At 38.3% G+C, this 17,220-nt stretch overlaps 1 protein-coding gene across 2 annotated transcripts in view; it reads right to left on the bottom strand.

Moving 5' to 3' along the window:
- Window positions 1-17,220, bottom strand: part of WDFY2 (WD repeat and FYVE domain containing 2) — a 173,519-nt gene that overhangs the window by 111,198 nt on the left and 45,101 nt on the right. The gene's annotated exons all lie outside the window — the stretch shown is intronic.

Genomic DNA, 17,220 nt, shown 5'->3' with positions numbered 1-17,220 from the left:
CTAGTTCCAGTCTGGAGAGCCATGCTGATGACAGAGGCAGATGGCAACAGATGCTAGCCTGTATTTTACAAACAAGGGAAGGCCTCACAGTCAAACCATTTTTCAAGAGAAAGAAACGAGAAAATCTCATTGGCTTCCAGCAGTATGACAGACTAGACAGTGAAAGATCTTCTGGAATAAAACAATCAAAATGTTAGGTAAAATTTAGTAGAATTTCGCTTTCTTTTTATTGTCATTTTAAAATGTTGCCAACTTATTTGAATGTGAGGGACCTGCAGATCCCCAAAACTCTAAGTAATAAAGAAGCTTTTAACAATGTTTAACTCACGTTTTTAACCTTAAGAGTTTCTGTTGGATCCTGGAGATCTTGAAATATCCATTTTAATGCCACATTGGGCATAGGATCCCAAAGACTACACACTCATTTAGTGTAAGAGTTTATAAAAAGGAAATCCCCCCATGCAGAAATGGGACAGCAAGGAAACTTTTTTAAAACGGGGGGGGGGGGGGGGGAAATCAAGCCGTTCTCCATAAGCTCACCCTAATGAAAAATTAAGTACAAATGTAACCTACTTGTGTCATCTGAAAAGCCTCAAGTGGAGAATTTAACTTTAAGTGGTCCTAGATTTATAATGTCCTCAAGGCAACCAGGAGAAACAAAGCAAACCGAGTCTTCAAGGAGATCTTAAAGATGAAGGCAACCAATAAAAAGGAAATTAGCTCAGATCAGGTCAAAAGTTATCATTTTCTCTGCTAGATGAATTGATCCCACTATGATGGTGACCACATTAAGAAAATCATTGTTAATTTAGTTCTATGTGATAACGGCATTGTGGAGTAAAGAAGTTATCATTTATAGTTATTCACTGGAGTATTAATAGGTGAAATGATACAGTAACCTAAAATTAATTAAAGTAAATCCCAGCACCCTTATCCAACAAAAGACTGGGTGGGGAGATGTATGAAACAAGATTGGCAAAAGGTTGATCACTGAAGTTGGGTGATGCGTACATCGTTATTTTTGCGTGTTGTGTATGTTTGAAATTGTTCACTATAAATTGTTTTTAAAAATCTTGAGGTCTTGACTCATATCAACAACGATATGTAACTGTACGTTACAGAAAGGCATAGCGTCCTTTGGGAGTACGCAGTTTATGAATAGAGAAGCAGTAGTAGATTCACAGTAGTTTAATTCAAGCAGTAGTTTAATTCACAAAAGCATTAAAACTTTGCCATTCACTTGGCAATCTGAATTGGTTTAATATACTCTGTTGGTATTAATAAATAATAGTTCATAGATGAAATACTATTTCTAGAGAATAGATAACTTCTGGGTCTCTAAAATGAATGAACAACCTTGAAAAAAATATCCTTTAAAGGTATAAAAAGTTGGAGCAAATTATCCAGCATATATTCCCAAAAGAAACAGGCAGTATCAGAATAATCTTGATAAATTTTAAATTTTTTAAAGTTCTCATGTTAAATATTCTCAATATATAAATTACAATAGCATATGTCAATGGTAAAGGAGACAACAGCATATGGACTGCTTTTAAGTTAGCAGAGTGGAAGAAAATGTCTATTTTCTGCAGTGTTTAAATGTATTCCATTAGGAGATTAAATTCTCCTCATTACTGGAAAACGCTAAATGGAATAAAAGAATTCAGATTCCATATTAAATAACCTACAGTTTTTCAAATGCTCTCCTTTATGACAAGTACTGAGTTTCTAGGTGGAATTATGAGAGCCCTTACAATCCAACTTATATTACAAACTAACTGAGACTAATCATGTTTCTCACAAATTTTAAATGCATCTGACACGCTTTGTAGTAGTACAAAGGAGGTATAAAACAGGAAAATCAAAAAGACAATGAGACTACCTCTTTAATCCGCCAGGTCAAGTAGACAAATAACGGTAGCTAATGCCCTTTACAATTTTGCTTGATATAAAATGACGATATAGCATAAAATGGTTGAAAAATCTCATGTTATCTTAAAAAAACCACCATATACAAATATCCTCTCCTCTTATAATCAACCATTCTTCCTGTGGGTTCTTCAGATATATAATGTATACTCATGAATGTTAATAAATCCCATAAATCAAAATCACATTAACTCTCCTTCCATATTAAACCTTCCCCATAAGCTTCCACTGAATTTTCTTGATGTATCAAAGTACATGGTGTAACAAAGTGCAGATGAACCTGTAATAGCAAAGTTTCTTTATATGTTAGTTGAAGAGTCTACTACCATATATAATTCACTATATCTTGACCTCCCTTGAAAAACATGCTTGAGGTAAGCCAAGCCAAAGAAAAGCTTATGCGTGAACTCATTCAATGCATAGAGAAGCCAGAGAAACAGAACCTTCTGTTTATTAGTCAACCTTCACTTACATTTTTGTGGGGGAGGTCAGGTAAAAGTAGTAGCTGAAATTAAATTATTTTCTAATATTCCTTTCAAGAAAGAATTCATTAACTTGCAAAAAAATTCTGAAATTTGTAAGAATGTTGAACTAAGGCTGACATACCACATAGCCCCTCCAATAAAAGCCACACTGTAAAGCAAGCATGATATGTAAATTATTGCTTTACAGAACACATAGCAGTATCAAATGAATCCCTGCAAAAATAAAAGTCCGAAGTCTTGCAGTACCCTGTTCCACTAGCCAGCATTCTCCCAAGGAATGATATATGTAATAAAATAAATGAATGAAATCAGCGTTTCCTGACTAGCTTTTCATGAATGGGTACTTAAGTGTGAAGATGGATTAACTCTGATCTCATTTTAATGAGTTTCTCTTTGTCTTTGAGGGACTACACTGCACAGATGCTCAATCACTCTGACGTCATTTAAATCAATCCATTTAAGAATTCTGAGCACTGTGCTGACTTGCACTTATTTGGGCATACTAAATTCACCAAAATATAAAGTCAGAGAATAATTTACATAATGCAAAGTTACCTCTTCCATCCAATAGGTTCCTAATTGCTGTCAATTCTACCTCCTTAATGTAACTAAAGCCTATCCTTTGGAGCAAAAATTAACATAGGTCTTGAATAGAATAGAACAGAACAGAACAGAACAGAACAGAATAGAACTGAACAGAAGAGCATAATATAATATAATATAATATAATATAATATAATATAATATATAATATAATATAATATAATATAATATATAATATAATATAATATAATGCAAGACCCGGTCTTATATCAATTTTTGCTCCAAAAGATGCATCAGAGCTGATTGGCTGGCTAGGTCTTGTTTTCGGGGAAACAGAGTAGCAACATTGCCTTAGTCATATTCTCACCTATAACCACCCACAGGAGCCTCTTTGCTGGTCTCCAGTCTCCTATTTCTCCCTTCTTTGATCCCTTCACCCAGCCACTGAAGTCATCTTTTTAAAATGCAAATCAAATTACTTCACAACCTTCAAAGATTTGGGGAATCACGTCCAACCCTATGGACTACCAGGTTCTCCAGGATCTGACCCCTGTCTGTTTTCCACACATCCCAGTTGCCCAATACTCTACTAAACTACTCTTGGTTTTTACACTCACCAACGGCCACACTTTTTGTTGGATTTCATAGGTCGGCAACAAAGAAAACAAAAAACAAAAAACTAAAACTAAAAGGCTGATGAGTTAAACATATCATTGCCAGCTTTTTATTTTGCCAAGAGAAAAAAAAAATACTTCAAACAAAAACAAAATGTATAATTTGCTAGCACTTTCATTTTACAAAAAGTTAAGGACATGATCTTAGAACTCTACAACTTGCATAAATTTTAGACATAAAAAGTGCATTATGTTGTCCTTTCTATTTCACTGCACATTGGTGAACACTTTTACATGAACTTGTTCAGTGGACCCCCTGCCCTCCCTCATCACACCTTCATGCCCCTGCACCTGCTGGCCCTCTGCTGAAGCATCTTTTTCCCTCACAGCCCTTTACGACCTGCACAACTGGTACTCATCGTTCCACGTGCACTTGATAGGGCAGGTCTTTTCAAATTTTAATGTGTATAAGAATAACCTGGGGATTTTGTTGAAATGCAGATTATTGTTACAAAGATTCTGTCTTACGTTTACTGTAGAAGCTTTATGGTTTTAGGTTTTAAATTTAAGTCTATGATCCATTTGGTGTTCCTTTTTGTATATACATAAAACACGGACCGAAGCTTGTTGTTTTTTAATATGTGGATATCCAATTGTTCCAACAACATTTGTTGAAAAGACAAACCTTTTTCCACTTTACTGTTTTGTCAAAAATCAATTGACTCTGTGTGTGTGTGTGTGTGTGTGTGTGTGTGTGTGTGTGTGTGTAGGTCTCTTTCTCGACTCTAATCTGTTCCCTTGATCAATTTGTGTAGGCCATGCTATTTCACATGTATCCTGAAAGCTCATTATCCAAAGACAAAAAACATTCTGTGCCAATGAGAAAGAACCTGGAATGTTCTGCACTTCTCTGATGTTTGCCTGTGTTCTCTTTCTCTTGCTATATTGTATGTTTTGTCTTTCCTAAGCCTTAGGTAAGTATACTTTGTGAAGTCTTGTGAGTCCTTTCAAATGCTGCAATGATTTTACTTTCTGTGATTAAAAAGATAGAACACAATGCCAAAGAACTGGCTGTTTTGTGCCCTTCCTAAATGGGTCAAGGTCAATTCCCTCTTTACCCTCTCTGCTAGGATTGGCACTTCCAAAGTTCTACTGATTACAGCCTACAGGTCTGTTTTGATAATAACCAGTTAACCATGGCCAAGATAACTAAGATAACTGTAAAATGAGGAATTTTTTAGTCTAAAGCATGTTTACCAATCTGAATGTAAGTCTGTGCCAATGTGTGAGTGCAGGTGTTCACGCATGAATGTGAGCTACAGAAGGTAGCTGAAGCTTATTGACACATTGACCAGGAAATGAGCAAAATGCAGAAAAAGCAAAAATCTTTTAACAAATATCACCAACTGCCCAACAGACAACTGTTGGACTTTCTAATATATAAAGGAAGACAATGGATTGGCATACAGCAAATTGTGAAAAAGATGAAGAAACTTCTGGTGGGCACCCCCTCCACTAAGAGTCAAGCCAGAGTAAAGTATATGCAGAATCTGAGAAGGAAATTCCACTCTGGCACTGCCTAGATAGGGGGACACCAGAAGAGAAATGGAGAGTGGTGGTATGATTAGAGAAAAGCTCCCAACTCTCCTTCTATTAGCTGAGAACGTTCAGTAATAGTAATAAAAGGAATAATAACTATTAAGGACTGACTGTGTGTTCCCCAGAATTCTTGAAATCCTAAGCCCCGGTGGGATGATGTTAGGAGGTAGGGCCTATCTATGAGAGGTGATTGGGTCATGAAGGTGCAGCCCTCATGAGTGGGATTTGTGCTTTTCTAAGAAGAAACACCAGAGAGATGATCTCTCTCTCTCTCTCTCTCTTTCTCTCTCTCTCTCTGCGCGATAGCGCGATATAATGAGAAGACAGCCATTTGTAAATCAGGAAGAGGGGCTCACCAAGAACCTGCCATACTGACACCTGGGTCTCAAACTTCAGCCTCCAGAACTGAGAGAAAACCACCCAGCCCGTGGTCATTTGTTACTGTAGCCCGAACTGACTAAGACAACAATGTATGGAGCAATCCTTTACAGAAGACACATTGTGTTTTACTTGTTTTCCTTCACTTAATCCTCACCCAAGTTCTAGACGGGGATCCTGTTTGCCTTTCCATTTTAGAGGTGAGGAACTGCAGTGTGCAGATGATGCACTGCCTGTGTCCCCCAGCCTGTAGAGGAAGAACCCTCAGTGACCCCAGTCCAAGTATTCTTACTCACCACCATACTATTTCTGCAGTTGTCGCGACAGCTCAGAGGGAAGAACAAATCAAACCATTAGGACAAAAGATGAAATGGAAGAAGCACAGTGCAGTTCTCATTATTTAGGTAACAACAGAACCACAGAAAATGGCTTACAGGCATGTAGAGCACCTTGCCCAGTGCATTCGTTAGGTCTGGGTTTGATCATTTCTAATATGCCTAGAGGTACAGGAGACAAAAAACACGCTGCTCTGTGAAATTCTCTGTTACACAAAGCTGCTGTTCTTCACAGGCTAGCATGGAAAATGACGACCGTTTCATACCTTCTCTCTTAGCTCTTCTTATGCCATTTAAAAGGATTAGGGCTTATCTATATCTCCGTACTTTCTCCAACTCTGAGCTTTGTCAATGTGGATGAAATGCACTTAATTCAACCATAACACATCAAACATAAAACAGTTGCTTTGATTAGTACATAAACATTTTAGCAAAGAAGTCCCCCTTGTTCCACTAATTTACTGGTACTGAATATGCAATAAAAGTTACCCTTTTCCAATCTTAAGGTGCTTAACATGTACTGTAAATCTACAAAAGTTTAATTGACCCCAACCTGGATTCATGGCATTGTAACAATCGTTGTTTATTGAAAGGCAGAAAGTATTACTTCTTCATTTCGAAAAGCAGGTACTGAGCACTCATCACAAAGCAGGACTAGTACTGGAAACACAAGAAGGTTAAAAATGGAATTCTGGCCCTCACACAGCCCAGAGTGAGGTTTCCATCCACACTTCCTCAAAAACATACCTCCAGGGCTTTGCAAGACTACACTATTAGTGCTCGGTGTTGGCATTTATAGAATTAAAGCCATGACTCTGCTGGAGAACAAGGGAGAAAGAAGTGCAAGAAGGAGGAACAGAATCTTTACAGTTTTGTGATCTCCAGTTTGGGAAGCCAGACTCAAAAATAAGTAAGTCTGTGTGACATACAGCAAGAAATTTTAAGATGTAATAATAACTAACATTTATTGAGCACTTACACTGAGCCAAGCTCAGTTTTACTTTATGAGAATTATTTGGTTTAATCTTTACATAGGTCCTACAGATTGGCACTATCACTAAGTGTCCACTTTTAAGAAGATAAAATTGAGGTACATATGTTACGTAATTTATTCAACCTCTTGGGCATTAATAGAGCTAGAATTCAAATCCAGGCAGACTGTCTCCAAATCCCATACTCTTAACAGATATTTTTGCCACTGAAGAAAAACTCAAATATCATGGCACTGTACCAGATTACAGACTGACCGATGGAACAGAACTAAAAGTCCAGAAACAGACTCAAACATATATACTAATTAGCACACTAAAAAGTTATTACAAACAATGGCGGAAAGGTGAATTACACAATGAAAGGTGCTGCCCTAATTAGTCAGTTCCCAAAAGGTGGACCCTTACCTCACACCATTTATTAAAATAAATTTTGGTGGTTTAAAGAATTATATGTGAGTACTTGGAACCAAGACGATGTATCTGGACCATTCCTTTGCCTCATCATCTCTAGTTAAAATGACCCAACTAACTCGACAGGTAAAATTCTTTACCACCAACTGACCCTCAACAAGAGCCCCACCCACAAACCTGAACCCTTGAGGAGGGTGAGCAGGGGATGGTGTAGGAAAGAGCGTAGTAAATGAAGGAGAGTTCAATCAGCAGCCTGTCCCCAAAACACCGACAATAAAACTGCTGCCATTCATTAGTTATTGAAAGCCAAACACCCTACTAAGTGCCTTAAGCTGTTAATAAATTTCAATATTATTATACACAAGAATAAACTGGTACTCAGGGGGTTAAGCACGATGCCCACAGTTACACAGCTAGTAAGTAGCAAAGCCAAGACTGGAAAACAATGGCTGTCAGCCTCAAGCTTTAAATTCATCACTCCACTACACGTAGAGGGGCCAGATCCACCAGGATCCCATCTGCAGGGCCTGCACACAGCTCCTGGATAGGGGCAGAGGCTGGAAGCAAGACAGAGCTAGACGAAGCCGTGAGGGAGCTTCTTTCTGCCTCGATGCCAGGCCAGCCAGCTATTCGAGGGGAAGAGGAACTACTCCAGTAGGCTCAGAGATGCCAAGGCAACACAAAAGGGAGAATTTTTCCGCAACAAAGGGGAACTCTGTCCTGCAGCTGTCTCCCACTGCCTGCAACGCCATCTCTACCCACACAAACTATTAGAATGCTACGCTGCTGATGAGAAATTATAATACATCTTTTTCCCTATTTCTGCCTGTAATGAAAAGTACTGAACAATAACATACACAATCTTTGACAAAGCACATTTCAGTTCCTAATGTTGAACAATCTAGACCTCACTTGGCAGATGAGCAAGCAGACAAGCTAGCAAACTAGACAGGAGAAAAGACTCAGCTATTTTAAGAGAAGTGGAATAATCTGAATAATTAGGGTAACAGCAAGAAACAAGACAAGTTTACAAATTTTTAAATTTACATTCTCAGTGGGCTTCAAAATGACAGTGAATCACTGATACAAATCACTACAATGAAAGGTGAAAAGGGAGCAACAGGAAATAGTATTATAGTATTTGAAGGTAAAAAGTGAAACTAGTGGCCTAAAGAATGGAGGCAGTGAAATGCAGACTGGCTCCTGCAGAAAATTGGTGCCTGAGAAGATCTATTCAATGAAATCTCCCAACTCATAGAAAAATAATGAAAAACTGGAAATCATCAATGAAGAAGATAAAATCTGAACAACAGATCCAGAAGATCAAATATGTGTATAATACGAATTTCAGAAAGAGAAAATCAAACAGGAGAGACAATAAGTAAAGGAGAAGTAATAAGTAAATAATGGGTGGAAAGGAACTTAAAAGGGAGTTTTTCAAATTGAAATTATTCACTCAGAGTTTGGCAGAATTAACATAAAAGATCCACAAACCCCAGAATTTCTGAATGTCAGGAAGTAAAAAGAAATCAGTAGACATATGAACCTCCACCAAGATTTCAAAAAAAAAGGGAATATGAATGAGATGAACATCAGTCTTCTCACCTGCCATACTAACTGCTAAAGGACAATGGAATAAGGTTTATAGGACTCTGAAGGGAAAAGATTGTGGCCTAAGAATCCTAAATTTAAATTACAATACTGTAATTATCATTATTATAAAGCAGAAGAACTATATCAATAGACATATAAGGACAAAAATGTACCTTTCACATATCTGTCTGGAAAAAAAATTCTTAAGAAAGGGAAATATACAATCAATTGAAAAGTAAATTAAAAAATAAAGAACTCAAGAAAGTAGAAGATATATGGAAGCATATATATATGTGTGTGTGTATATATGTATATATATATATATATATATACATATATATATATATATACATATATATACGGATAAGAGAAATAGCAGTGAGCAATAAAGCTAACGAAACTAGAGTGATCTAAATTATGTATGCTAATGGTGTTGAAATCATAATACAAATATTCAGCAAGAATGCTTGAAGAAGCAAAATGTAAAAAAATAGCATGAACAAATATTTCTAATTATTTCAACAAAATTTAGGCAGTAAAGGGAAGGAAGGAAGGAGAGAATGTGCTGAAGCACTCATATAGTTTAGGGGAACTCCACAGCTACTGTTCCAATGATGAGTAAGTTCAAATTTTAAATGTACCCATGATTAGAATGAAAATTAGACATACGAGTATAACTCTCAAGTCACAAAGAGAATTGTTTAAAGAAAAACTTAATAAGGCAAGAAAAAATTCAGAAAAGGTAAACATAAGAAAGCATAATAATTTGAAAACCTAACAAGATGTCAAAGGGTAAGACCAAACATTCAGTAAATACTAATGGGTAAAATACCCCTGTGTAAAGGAGGAACACTCACAAACTGGGTGAAAAGAGCAAAATACCACTCACCTCCCGGGTTATTAAATGAGGTAACATGTGCAAAAGTACCAGGCACAGAGTAGTTGTTAAAAAAAAAAATAATAATAAAGTGTATATAAAGAAAGATATAACATTGCAGGCACTGTAGTGAACCAAACATTTTTAAAAGAAAAAAAGGCAACTTTACACACCAAAAAATTCATTATAATAAAATAAAGTGTTTTTTTTATAATAAAAAAAGTGTTCAAGTCTCATGATGAACTGACAAGAAAATAAAGGAAATCCTCAGAGGTCAAAAAATAAAGTATAAAATCTTTGACCTAGAAATTCCACTTGTAGAAATTTATTATACATTCACATATTACAAAAGTAAGAAATCATATATAGGAAGAATTAATAAATTCAAGACATCTTTCTCAGTTCAGGATGATTTGGGTTGTAAATAACAGAATACCCAACTGAAGTGACTTAAACAAAAAGGGTCTGAATTGAACAAAAGGACTAGAAGGCAGGCACTTCCCGGCTGATTCAGTAGCTCAAATACACGTATGTAGGTGGCTGAGGCTCTGTATTTTCCCATCACATTCAGAGTGCAGGGGACATCTTGTTAGGCAAATAAAGGGTTTAAAAGATTGTACATACAAAAGGATTTCAACTATACTAAAATCAGAGGGGGGAAAAAAAGTTAAAGAAAATCTGTTATAGTGGTTGCTCCTAGATGGTGGGATCATGGGTGGTTTCTTACCTCCCTATTTCATATACTTTTTTTGCCTTTCCCTATTTTTATAAGAATGTAATACATTTAATAAACTGAAAAAAGGAAAATATATACATACACCACAGGACTAAAAGAGAAGTGCTGCTGAAGAAAGGGGTCCAATTATCCCTTGGTCATAATGACATAGCTACACTCCAATTAGAATTCTTTCAAATTGATTTGCTGCATATAGGAGTCTTCTAATTCGCCATCACATGCAGCACAGTGGTTTTGTATAAAAAACTCATGATGTTAATGATTATTGTCTATGTCGAGTGTGACACTTGTATAGTACTTAGTGGTTCCCTTACACGTGTCCTTATTACATTATTATTGACTACAACCCTTAAAGATAAATACAGAAAAATAAAAATAAAGCATTTTGCAATGAGGAACTTGAAGCTTTAATCATTCAAGAACCTTTCCCAAAATCACATTATGTTAGGAAAATTAAATACAGTTTACTCCAATAACATTCTCTTTCCGTGTACCGTATTTCATAATGATAATATTTAAATAAATTCATGGTTATATTGCATCAATTTCCAAGGGGCCCAAGTTCCTTTAGATGTTTAATTCATACCAGTAATCATGTGTGTTCCTAAACCTACTGTAGACAAAATGAATGTTTAGAAACCAAAGCAAGCTAGGCGAAACCTACACTATCCACTTGCTGTGCTTCCGTGACTTCCTTCTGCTAACCTTCCTCGTGTTATGAGATAGTCAGAACAGCTTGAGGGACTTCCCCATGTAGAGTATCACTTATCTACTAATTTCAGAGGTCTTCCAAAACTGTCCTCTCCATAGCTTAAAACTAAAAATTTGGATCTCAGAATTTCAATTTTAAACTGAAGAACATATGAGAAATAATCTAGTCAAACTCCTCATTTCATATACAAGAAAACCATCAATGTACAGTTTAAAATCATCAAAATGGATCAGTTATAAACAGAAATGTTCCACTGAACACAGAAAGATGTCTTCAGACGAGGTCTAAAGCCTGCAAGAATTTACCCTGCTGCTCCATCTTTACTTATGATCCTATTTTCAAAATGTTGGTCAATCAGTTTCAAAGGCCCTTTTTAGATATCACAGATCCTCAAGCAGGAAAACCCCATTCAGTTAAACATGACGTGCAGAGGAAAGCAGCTAAGTGCCATCTGTGGTACATGAAGTACCCTATTAGGTCATCGCGTCCCTTCTTCGTCCACAAAGAATGGAAATTAATCTCTGCCTTTTTGGTTATTGTTGTCTCTAGTAATGTGATATGAGGTATTGAAGAGAGGAATTTGTGAACACCAAATTGTAAACAAAAAATTCACTGAAATAAAAATGTTTGTTAGTTTTGTTTCATTTTTTCAGGCTCTGCCACATTAATCACATAAATTTTGAAATGTAATATACTTCATTATACAAAATTAAACAAACTATAAACATCTATGATGTTAATCATCAATCAAAATTAATGGTTTGAGCCAATGGTGGAGAAAGCGGAAGGAGGCTTGCCTGCATGGTAGACGACGCTCCCTGTAATTCTGTGTATGTAACCTGGTGTGATCCTTACAACACCTCTAGTAAGTAGATGTGAAAAAAACCCTGTTGTACAGAGAAGGGAACGGAGGCTGGGGGGACGGGTTAACTTGTTCAAGTCGCACAGATAATAGGAAGGGAAGCTGGAACTTAACTTAAATAAGACCAGCCTCACTCCAAACCCTGTCTTCCCTCTACTATGCAAATGCTGCCACAAGTTATGCATGAAGAAAAGATCTAGGTCTTATTGTTGAAGAATTTATGTTCTAAAGACGAACTTGAGCCTTATTCCCTCACTTATGTAAGAATCCAAGATTTCAAGTGAAATTCTAAAATGTTAATTCTACTTCAGCATCTGCCCTCGCTCAGATTTTTACTGTGAAGCTCATTGTTGTGGCAGCAGGGCTGGCATGGCAGCTGGGGACTCTGGGCCATCCATCTATGACTGAAGGGTTCACTAAAACTTCTTAGCCAGACTTATTCATATCCATATGAACAATGTACGACAATATTAAAACAATCAAACAGAAGTAACTCACTGGAGTGCTAAGTATTAAATGCTGCATCAGGTGAAAATTCCCTCTGTTGATATCAGTTTCCTTTGCGAGGTCCTGGCTGCATCTCGTCCCTGCCCTGTCAGCATTTGGCCTCCAGCCAGGCCTGGCTACACTCTGACTCGCTAATATGGGCTGGATTCCACATCATTTTAGTTGGTCTCAGTAATATTTTTGCTTAGCTCTCAAGTCCAGAGGTACTTATTCTATAAACGACTGCCTTTTTTGTAGTGAACTTCTGAAACCCTCCAAAGTGAGGAATATTTTAATTGACTCATTCAGGATAGGTACCAAATTTTGATAGTGGCTGCCATGGTACATGGTAGGTGCAACAATTTTGCTTTATATATTATAAATATTTATTTGCTTTTTAAACAGTTATTACTTTTAAGATTAAAAAGATATACTTTTCTCTTTATTACATTACTGGGGCTAAAGGATGGCTATGTTCTTTCCAGCATTAAAAAAAGATTAAACTTAATAAAAAAGATTAAACTCAAGAAATGTGAGTTTTGCACCCCAAGCATTTACACAAACAAATGTATACACACCACATTCTTAATGGAGGAGGAAACCATCATACCACTACTAAAAATGTATGTAGCTAAAGTACTGTTTGAGAATATACTTGACTAGAAACCACTAAGAGTGAATTTTGAAAGTATAGGTACCCATGTGAGGTACCCTACCACCTCTCACTACCTCTACCACCATCATCCTGGTCAAAATCACCATCACCTCTCCTACTGCAACGGCCTCTGAACTGGTCCTCCAGCTTCTGTCCTCCACACTCATCCCCACCCTGCACCTAGTTGACTCTCACACAACAGTCAGTCAATACTGTTAAAACAAGTTAAATCTCCTCACTCCTCTGCTCAACACTCTGCAGTGGTTCCTGTTTTTCCAGACGTAAAAGCCACCATCTTCATAATGGTCTGTAACATCATCATATCCTATGACATCCCCCTGGCCTCGTCTCCTAGCATTCTCGTCCCAGCCACACTGCCTGCCACCTGTTGAACACCAGGGACATCCTGTCACAAGGACATTGCACCCAGATCGCCCCATGACTAACCCCCTCACCCTTCCAATCTTGATTCAAATATCATCTTCTCAGTGAGGACTACCCTGGACGTTCTTTTTTAAAAACTGGAAACTTCGCCTCCCCCCGTCTGGTACCTGCATTCCCAGTCCTTTGCCCTGCTTTGTGATTTTTTCACAGGGCTTATCACCTAACACATTCTTCACTTACCTTTTATGATTACTGTTTATAATCAGAACATAAGCTCCACAGGGCTGAGGATCTTAGTTTCCTTTAGTAATATTATCCTAGAATAGTGCCTGATACAGAGTCAAGAACTCAATCGATATTTGTTTAATTCGCTGAATTAAAGTAAAATAAGCAGAGTGAAAGCAGCCTAATGCGGTCATATGGAGATCCCAGCACACAAGATCCTTACCACTTCCAGTGATGAATGGAACCACGAAAATCAAATCAGGAGTCATAACCATGCAAGAACGATGGCTCACACCACAGTTCTTGGGACCAGAACTATAAATACGCAGGCAAGGTCTGAGACACAGGGTTAGAGTATCTCGGATGAAATCCGAACTCCTGCTTTTAACAAACTCATTTTCTCAGAAACTAGCAGTAATCCGTCCAAAACTACCCCAAGAAAATGTGTGCCTGGAGTAGTCTCTGATTAAATGCATCAATTTCACTGTATATTGGTTTCTCCCAACCTGAGTTTTTCTCTAATCCTTCATCCTTTGTCACATTATCTCAAAACAGGGTTCAATCACTTCAAAGTGAGCTAGCTCTTGAAAGGAATATTAGGTGACATTGGGAGCATAGTAATTTAATTATATCTCTTTATTCTGACCCTTTATTTTAAAAGGTGGGTGGGGCAACGGTAAAAAAAATTCTAAAAATAAAAAAAAGGACCCATGCCTTTAAAAAGAGCTGCCTGTAGCAACTGCCTTTTGTAGAAAGATGGAAACCACTGTCGACTTAAGGAAAGTCCAAACACGTAGGGAATTTTTATGAGTTTATTTGAGCCAAACTGATGAAAGGAAGAATAATCTCAATGGACTGAGAAAATGCTCCAGAGAATGGCAGTTTTGTAGCTTATTTTATACATTAGAATGAAAGGAGGAGATGTAAAGAGGGTGGTGTGAAATCCACTGGTGGTAGTAGATTAAGGAGGTGGGAGAATGCAAAGCGGGGAAATCTCTGGGACAAGATAAAAAGTAAAACGGAGAGATACAGTACTTCTTGTACACTGGTGAGTACAGGATAGTTAATAATCAACATTTATAGCACACAGAGATGTTGTTCGGGGAACAAGATAACAATGAGGGGTTCTGTGGTCTCATGCTCTGGTGCAGTGGGTTGTGCCCTGAGGGGTCCAGAAAAAGGGATTAGTCTGACATCTCAAAAATGTTATCTTAGATGGAAGAAGGCAATAGACAGGCTCACTTAAGGTAAATATTGGCCTTTATCAAGAAAACTAAAGGCCTAGGATGTGACTACCCGCTATGACCCGATTTCAATTAGGAATTTTTATGTTCAAACCATCCTATGTGGTTACTTTCAGTGTCTGAGTTTGTAAGAATCGCCATGCAGGCCTTCCCTGAGCTTGTCAGCTTTAGTAAGTGGCCACCTTTTTCTCCACACAACCACCAGATTAAAAGGACCAGAGACTATCCAGAGTTTTCAGAGGGAGTTAGAAAAAGCTGGAAGTAAGGTAGTTTCCAAATGTTAGCTGGATGTGCATTCTGACATGTGATGTGCTGGAGAAATGAGTGGTTTTCATTGATGAGGGTATGATGAGGTCTGAAAGATTAAACCACAAACATCTGTTGAGAGACTACAGTGTAAAAAAATACACACACAAAAATATGAAGATCTACGACAAAGGAAAATCATGGTGACTACTGACAAATGGGTAAGGAGATTTAAAAATACTGAACTCTTGGGCAGTATTCCAGGAGCTTGAATTAACTAACTTACTGAATCCTTATAACAACTCCTATCAGGTGCTATAATCATCCCCATTTTAAAGATGAGGAAAGGAAGACATGGTGTCCTTTCCTCATCCTGTCATTCTTCCTACTCTGCCTCCTGGCTTCCTTTCACCTTTCTAGTACTGCTTGTCCATTCATCTCGTTTGCCCAGAACTGCCCTGATTGATTGATGTCTGTTGTCCTGGCCTAAGTATTAACAGAACTATTTGACTGTGTTTCTAAGCTCACAACCCAGCGCAGTGCTGCCCATGCTATTAGTAAATTGTTTACTAAATGAACAAATAAATGAATGTTATCCCAAAATCCCTACTGGTTAATTTTCATTTTACAGAGGGAGTCTGCCCTCCACCAGGTTCAAAATTTGAAAATTGGAAACTGGTCCAGCTTATCCAAGACCAACCAGAGAGAGCCAGTGGTCCACAGAAAGCTGGAAGCATGTGTGGCTGCACAAGGAAAAACAGTCACCTTCCCCCCAGAGAGCAGCCACAAGAAGAGTGGATGCAACAACATGAGTGTGGGCTTATAAATATTTGGACAGATTCACAAGACTGGAATTCACAAAGAAACTACCTAAGGAGAAGAGATTCAAAACACAAAGAGGAATATCAACTTCTCCACTTAAAATGTTCTATTAAAATTCAAATAGATTTCCAGTCAAGACGGTAGAGTAGGTAATGCTGTGTTAACCTCCTCTCATGACCACATCAAAATTACAACTAAACTACAGAACAACCAACATTGAGAATCACCTGAAGTCTAGCTGAACCAAAGCCCTACAACTAAGGACATACAGAAGAAACCACCTTGAGACTGGTAGAAGGGGCAGGGATGGGGGACAGGCTGGTCCCCCATCCACATGTGACCATTAAAAATCGCGAGGTATACACCAGCTGCAGAGGAGTGAGGAAACCCAGCCCCAAACTAGGCTCCCCAGCCCAGGCAGGGTTCCACTGCCAGGGAGAGAAGTCCCCATAATTTCTGGTTGTGAAAACCAGTGGAGATTGTGGCTGAGTGAGATGAAGGGCGGCTGCACTCCCAGGCGCTCCTGTTAAGGGGCTTGTGCACAGACTTATTCCCTGACAGACTCATCTGCTCTGAGCTCCAGCACTGGGGCAGTAGCTCAAAAGGCACTAGGGACAAATGGGGAGGAACTGAATTGTCTGGCTTCAGAGCGAGGACTGAAGGGGCTGCTTTTTCCTGGGCAGAGTTGCTGGCCGAAACCATTATTTGTTTGTGAAGACCTCCCCTCTCCCAGCAGACTCAGGTAGCTGCCATATCCGAGTCTTCATCAACCTGGCTAATACTATTCGTTTGCCCTACCCTGATGACTCCCTCAGATCCTGTCCCACTCAACTTGTGGACCCACCCAAGCTGCTTCCAGTTACTTTTCCTTACAAACGACCTCTCTTGGCTCATGCTACAGGCTTTCCTAAAATCTCTCAGAGGTTCGCAAAACCCAAACAAGCAGCATCTGGCTTTGGCATGTCCCAAACCTCTGGCTGAGCAGCCCTAACCTGGCACTACTTGACAGACAGCCTTGGTACATGGCTTGGCCTCTTGAGGCACCTCCAAGCCCAGAGCGAGTGGTGGCCATCTGTGGATTGCTTTGTGGCT

Source organism: Rhinolophus hipposideros (genome assembly GCF_964194185.1).
Source record: "Rhinolophus hipposideros genome assembly, chromosome: 4".
Taxonomy (NCBI): domain Eukaryota; kingdom Metazoa; phylum Chordata; class Mammalia; order Chiroptera; family Rhinolophidae; genus Rhinolophus; species Rhinolophus hipposideros.
Note: the sequence above shows the minus strand (reverse complement) of the source record. Positions and strands in the feature narration are given on the sequence as shown.